This window comes from Balaenoptera acutorostrata, chromosome 3 (genome assembly GCF_949987535.1).
Source record: "Balaenoptera acutorostrata chromosome 3, mBalAcu1.1, whole genome shotgun sequence".
Lineage (NCBI taxonomy): Eukaryota > Metazoa > Chordata > Mammalia > Artiodactyla > Balaenopteridae > Balaenoptera > Balaenoptera acutorostrata.
In genome coordinates, this window is record NC_080066.1 from 80,009,374 (window position 1) to 80,016,774 (window position 7,401).

Sequence of the window (7,401 nt, forward strand, 5' to 3'; positions counted from 1 at the left end):
TAGATATCATACAATCTGCCTTTTTCCCAAACAGAATGCTTTTTTTTTTTTAACACCTTTATTGGAGTACAATTGCTTTACAGTGATGTGTTTGTTTCTGCTGTGTAACAAAATGAATCAGCTGCACATATACATACATCACCATATCTCCTCCCTCTTGCATCTCCCTCCCACCCTCCCTATTCCATCCCTCTAGGTGGACACAGAGCACCAAGCTAATCTCCTTGTGCTATGTGGCTTCTTTCCACTAGCTATCTATTTTACATTTGGTAGTGTATATATGTCCATGCCACTCTCTCACTTTGTCCCAGCTTACACTTCCCCCTCCCTGTGTCAAGTCCATTCTCTAGTAGGTCTGCATCTTTATTCGTGTCCTGCCCCTAGGTTCTTCATGACCTTTTTTTTTTTTTTTAGATTCCATATATATGTGTTAGCATATGGTATTTGTTTTTCTCTTTCTGACTTACTTCACTCTGTATGACAGACTCTATGTCCATCCACCTCACTACAAATAACTCAATTTTGTTTCTTTTTATGGCTGAGTAATATTCCGTTGTATATATGTGCCATTTCTTCTTTATCCATTCATCTGTTGATGGACACTTAGGGTGCTTCCATGTCCTGGCTATTGTAAATGGAGCTGCAATGAACATTGTGGTACATGCCTCTTTTTGAATTATGGTTTTCTCAGGGCATATGCCCAGTAGTGGGATAGCTGGGTCGTATGCTAGTTCTATTTTTAGTTTTTTGAGGAACCTCCATACTGTTCTCCATAGTGGCTGTATCAATTTACATTCCCACCAACAGTGCAAGAGGGTTCCCTTTTCTCCACACCCTCTCCAGCATTTATTGTTTGTAGATTTTTTGATGATGGCCATTCTGACTGGTGTGAGGTGATACCTCACTGTAGTTTTGATTTGCATTTCTCTAATGATTAGTGATGTTGATCATCCTTTCATGTGTTTGTTGGCGATCTGTATATTTTCTTTGGAGAAATGTCTATTTAGATCTTCTGCCCATTTTTGGATTGGGTTGTTTGTTTTTTTGATATTGAGCAGCATGAGCTACTTGTCTATTTTGGAGATTAATCCTTTGTCAGTTGCTTCGTTTGCAAATATTTTCTCCCATTCTGAGAGTTATCTTTTCGTCTTGTTTATGGTTTCCTTTGCTGTGCAAAAGCTTTGAAGTTTCATTAGGTCCCATTTGTTTATTTTTGTTTTTATTTCCCTTTCTCTAGGAGGTGGGTCAGAAAGGATCTTGCTGTGGTTTATGTCAAAGAGTGTTCTTCCTATGTTTTCCTCTAAGAGTTTTATAGTGTCTGGCCTTACATTTAGGTCTCTAATCCATTTTGAGTTTATTTTTGTGTATGGTGTTAGGGAGTGTTCTAACTTCATTCTTTTACATGTAGCTGTCCAGTTTTCCCAGCACCACGTATTGAAGAGGCTGTCTTTTCTCCATTGTGTATCCTTGCCTCCTTTATCAAAGATAAGGTGACAATATGTGTGGGGGTTTATCTCTTGGCTTTCTATCCTGTTCCATTGATCTGTATTTCTGTTTTTGTGCCAGTACCATACTCTCTTGATTACTGTAGCTTTGTGGTATAGTCTGAAGTCAGGGAGTCTGATTCCTCCAGCTCCGTTTTTCTTTCTCAAGATTGCTTTGGCTATTCGGGGTCTTTAGTGTTTCCATACAAATTGTGAAATTTTTTCCAAACAGAATGTTCGAAAGCTATTTTTCTAAAACTCCTGGGCATAGGCTGCAACCCTTTTCTTTAGGAAGAAAATTAAATTAGAGTAGCAGTGTCCAGAGGGAAGCCAACAGTGATTGTCATCATTTATTTTCTTTATTTGCTCAGTTCATGTGGTCAGGTTCTGTGGGATAAAGGTGATATTGGTCAAAACTCATTAAATAAGTTAGTTCATAGGTATATTTAAAAATTAACTCTTATCCAACAAAAGAGTTTTCATTTAGGGTTAACAGAACATTCACCCTTCATATTATTAGGGGACCTCAAGCATTAAATACTTAAGCAGAACTCAGAGCAGACTTGAAACTGTGTAGAGTTTCCATGTTCTGATTTCAGTACTTACAATCTACCATGCCAAAAATCGAAAACCGGTATGAATGCTTTCCTGTAGACAGTTACTGTTTTTGTCCATTTCCATTCATTGTGGAGAGAGAGAATTTTTGGATGAGTATGATTGCCAGATAAAATACTATACCCAATTAAATCTGAATTTCACATACACAAGTAATAATTTTTTGTATAAGTAGGTCCCAGATATTTCATGGAACATATTTATTCTAAAAATGGATTTGTTCTTGGTCTAAAATTCAAATTTAATTGGGCACCCTGCATTAAATCTGGCAACTCTACAGATTAATAAAGCCTAATGGTCACTGATCCTTGAAAATTAAAAAGAATATGTGTTGTATAATGTAAAGCAACACTTCTAATACAAATTACCTCAGCTACTTGTTAGAAAGCAGATCCCGATTCTGCAGATCTGGAATAGGACCTGGGATTCTGTATCTTTATCAAGCTCGTGCTTAATGTTGATGCTGTTACTCCATAAGCCACTATTTGTGCAAGGCTGTAATGAACATTTTTTTTTTTTTAATTTATGGCTGTGTTGGGTCTTCGTTTCTGTGCGAGGGCTTTCTCTAGTTGTGGCAAGTGGGGGGCCACTCCTCATCGCGGTGCGCGGGCCTCTCACCATCGCGGCCTCTCTTGTTGCGGAGCACAGGCTCCAGACGCGCAGGCTCAGCAGTTGTGGCTCACGGGCCTAGCCGCTCCGCGGCATGTGGGATCTTCCCAGGCCAGGGCTCGAACCCGTGTCCCCTGCATTGGCAGGCAGATTCTCAACCACTGCGCCACCAGGGAAGCCCTTGAACATATTTTTTTGTTTGTTTGGTTGGCTGTTTTTTTGTCTTGTTTGTTTGTTTTTTGGTAGCCCAGCATCTGAACTCTCTGAGCTTGGAGTACTTACTGATATGTGAGGCTTGAAAGAAAGTTAATCCCAATTCTCACTATCTAGAAAGTGAAAGAAGTTGTCAAATACTTTACTGTCCTCCCTTCCACCCTGGATTCAGGTTCACGGCCTACCCTCAGCCAATCATAAGCACCTGCATGGCCTTGAGTAGAGAACTAGTAACACAAAGAAGCAAGGACAGCAGTCAGTTCTTTCTCTTGCAGCACTGCAGTTGCCAAGTTAAGTTCCCCGGGCAGTTTTGGTGGCGGAGGAGGGAGGCAGAGTCCAGCATGCTGAGCAGCATCAGTAATAGCAGTCTTCTCCCGGGCTGTTTCTGCGGTATGATTTGGGGCAGTTCTGAGCTTGGTTTTCAACCCTCATAATGATGCTGTGAGATGCGCACTTTGCTACTGAATCAGTCAGAATTGATTTTTGTTGCTTGAAACTAAGAACCCTGATGAAACCAAAGAATCCTCCAGAAGCTAGCTGGCACAGCCCATCAACTGGTAGTATGTGTATGGATGCCACCAAGGTCATCACTCAGGATGATCTCTGCCTCACAGGGTGAGGACAATTCTGAGACAGGTGCAATCTCTACTTGGTGGAAGGATGTCTATTTCCTGGCATACATCTCTATGTCTCGTCTGGCAAGGAGGTTTCTGACAATGACCACTCTTAGCTTGATAGGACTATGTTTATATGCTAACCCTCTCATTAACTAGTTATGTGACTTAGGGCTAATCACTTAGAGTCTGTGAGCTCCATTTAGACTACATGTTTATTATTACATTTGTTCACATTATATCATATGGATATTTGGATAAATAGGTATTTATAATAGATAAACGGATATTTCATATAAATAGAATCACACATCCATAATTATTTGTTACATTAGTTTTTCTCAGCTATATAGTGAGTCTCCAGGAGGTCTATGTCTAATTGAACTGTTCGTTTACAATGTATAGCACAGTGCTTTATACATAGTAACTACTCAAGATAATAAGATAAACACTTGTTGTTGTTGAAAGGATCAAATGAGTCCATCAGACTCTTGTTACTCCAAGTGTGGTCCCTAGACCAGCAGCATTAGCATCACCTGGAAGCTGGTTAGAAATGCAGTGTTGGGGGCTTCCCTGGTGGCGCAGTGGTTGAGAGTCTGCCTGCCAGTGCAGGGGAGATGGGTTCGAGTCCTGCTCTGGGAGGATCCCACATGCCGCGGAGCGACTGGGCCCGTGGGCCACAGCTACTGAGCCTGCGCGTCTGGAGCCTGTGCCCCGCGGCAGGAGAGGCCGCGACGGTGAGGGGCCCCACGCACCGCGATGAAGAGTGGCCCCCGCTTACCGCAACTGGAGAGAGCCCTCGCACAGAAACGAAGACCCAACACAGGCAAAAATAAAAGAAATAAATTAAAAAAAAAAAAAGAAATGCAGTGTTGGGCCCCATCTCAGATTTAGAGCCTGCATTTTCATAAGATCCTCAGGGGATTCATATTTTCATTTAAGTCTGAGAAACACTGCTCAAGACTGCCAGTTCAGTGAGGGCAGGGATTATGTGTGGCATATAGTAAGTACTCAGTACTATTATATGAGTAAATGAATGGTGATACATGTGAAAGCATTTTGTAAACTGTTTTAAGCTCTATATACACAGGATTGCCAAAGAACAAAAGTTTGTTTTTTTGGCTTCACTAAAATCTTTTAGAGAAATAGTTTGGACTGACACTTTATAATGCCAGCTTACATACTGAAGCAAGTATATTTATTTTTCTTACATTTGAACGACAATTCCATGAAGAAACCCAGCTTTAGATTAAAAAAATAATAGTCCCTTAACTGAAATGGACTTTAAAGTGAGTTTATTAGCATGACAGCTAATTATAGAACTTCTTACTTCTAAAGATTGACAGAGAAACTTTATCGCATTTCTATTTCCTGTGAGATAACACCTTGATCAAGAGCTAAGATGCCAACGTCAGACTTTAAGAGAAGGATTGGTAGATGTTGTATAGTTAGTGTCAACCTCTAACAAAGAAAACTCATCTAGTTTCCCACTTAAAGTCTAGCTTGAAACGCTTTATTCATTTAATCATTCTGCAAATCATCAAACATTGATCAAATTTGTCACTATTTGACAAGTGCTGTGCCAGGGCTTTCTGATGGATTGCCAGGTACAGTATTCTTGAGGAGTTCCATATGAATACAATGATGATAACTTTTTAAGTACATAAGCTAACAAAAGACTTTTTATGATTTATGAATTCATGAATGTTAAAGTCTTAAAGTGCTATAAAAATGAAACCACATTAATTATATATTTAACAAGTTTATTGGAAAGAGTAAAATTATATTTTCCTGGTAAACCCAGGCTATATGGTTAACACATACAGAATTGTTTTTATTCAGGGTTGCTCTAAAGAATATAACAGGGATGTCCTGGTTATTTTCCATTTGCTCCTCCAGATCCATTTTCCCGTTTTTCATCCTATTTGCCTTGCTCTACACTGGAGGCTGACCTCTACAGACTATACTATCCAAGTCCTTTAGCTTCTGGCTGGGTTTGGCCTATAGGAGGTACCAAAAGAAGTTTAAAGAGTGGGAGAAAAAGAGGACAAGTGTTTATTTCCCAGTCCTTTGATGGGCCACATTTGGCAGTGGCTACGTTTCTCTGTTTATAGTCACAGCTTTTGTCAGAAATCCCCTTCCAAACTACAGCTCTTATTGGGTTCCATTAAAATCTCCCTTCCCCTGCTCCTTCAGGCTTAAGGCTTCTTATTGTTACTAGTCCTTAAGTGCTTTACCATTGTTAGTTGGTTCCCTTAACCCTTCCCACTATATATTTACCTCTGTAAATTATCCCTTTATTAAGCTCTTTTTACCCTTTTGAGTGTGCCATCTTTAGTGTTATAAGAAGAGGCAATCAATCAGCCAGTATCTAAGGACTGCCTGCTGGGCTGGCACTGTTAAGACATATAATACATGATCCTGCTCCAGAGACACTTACAGTCCAGTGAAGGAGATAAAACCAACACATGTGAAGCAATTAGGAAACACTACACGTTGGTATCCGAGAGACATTTGGTTTTTTGCCACTTGGCATCAATTCAATCTTCTGATAACCGTACCCTGATCTTCCTCTTCTATCGCTCTCAGTCAATGTCTTCTAGGTGGAGTGGACTCCACTCTCAACAACATGAGTAATCCTTCCTCTGGCCACATGTCCTAATCAAAGCCAATAAAATATAAGGAGATTATTGCTGGCACTTCTGGGAAAGAGGCATGCACTCTTCCACTGAGATTGCTAACAGTAAGGATTATGTGAACTGGAGCTGCCAGGAGCCACCATATGGAGCCTGAGAAAGAAGCCAACACAGAACACAGAGCCAAGAGATGAAGCAGAATAGAATTCTAATGACATTGCTTAAGCCCTTGGATCAAGCTATGCCTTAAGCTAAATATATCACTCCTTCTTTAGTTATATGAGCCAATAGCCAAAATATTCTTTTTTTTTTGCATAAGTCAGTTTAAGTTGTGTTTTTTATTTTGTCACCTGCAACTAAAATAGCTCTAACAATTCATAAATTGGTACTGGGAGTGGGGATTAGTAACAGAAAGACCTTAAATTGTTGAATCAGTTGATTCAGAGGAGGCTCCATCTATACTGAGCTGGGAATTCAATAGCAAAGTAGTAGGTTAAACTGGCACCTGTTGTATACTAGGATTCAGAAATGTGCCTATCAAGTATGAAATGTAAAAGGGTCAAATACTAGAGTACAGTTACTAGAGAACATCAACTATTACATGTTGGCTTTTAGTTAGGTCCTGTGAGAAAGACTCAAGTTTAGGATTGAGCCTTATTTATCTAAGGCAGAGAGAAAAAAAATACTGCTTTGTTATAAATGACCATTTTTGCTTACAGACTGCAATCGAATATAACAGAAACTTCAATAATCCGGAGCCATTAAGGGTGGAAAAGCCCCCAAAGAATGTTGATGCCAATGGAGGCAAGAAATGGAAAAGACGGGCACTTAGAAGAAGTCTGAACACACCCAGGCCTCTCTCAAGAAATTCCTGCCTGCTTAGAAGGATAATTATCCCACTTTGCTCCTCCAGCACTACTATGCCATTCCACCCACACACCCACCCCCTCCAGCCCCCTTGCAACACCAGTGGCTATTGTTTCAAATTGTTCTCAGGGAGAAACCAAAATGGAGGCCATTAAGGGAGGAGATTACCAAGGCCTATTACCAAAACACAAAAATAGCCATATTGGAATCTAGATGCAAAGACTGCAGTTTTACATGACCTCTGGCTTTGGAGTTTTTTCCATCATGGAACTGGAGACATACAAATAGACTGCAAGCTTACTAAGAAGTAAAGGAAATTGTATTGTGAGAGAAACCTTAAATCTAGAGAACAAAACCGAGGCT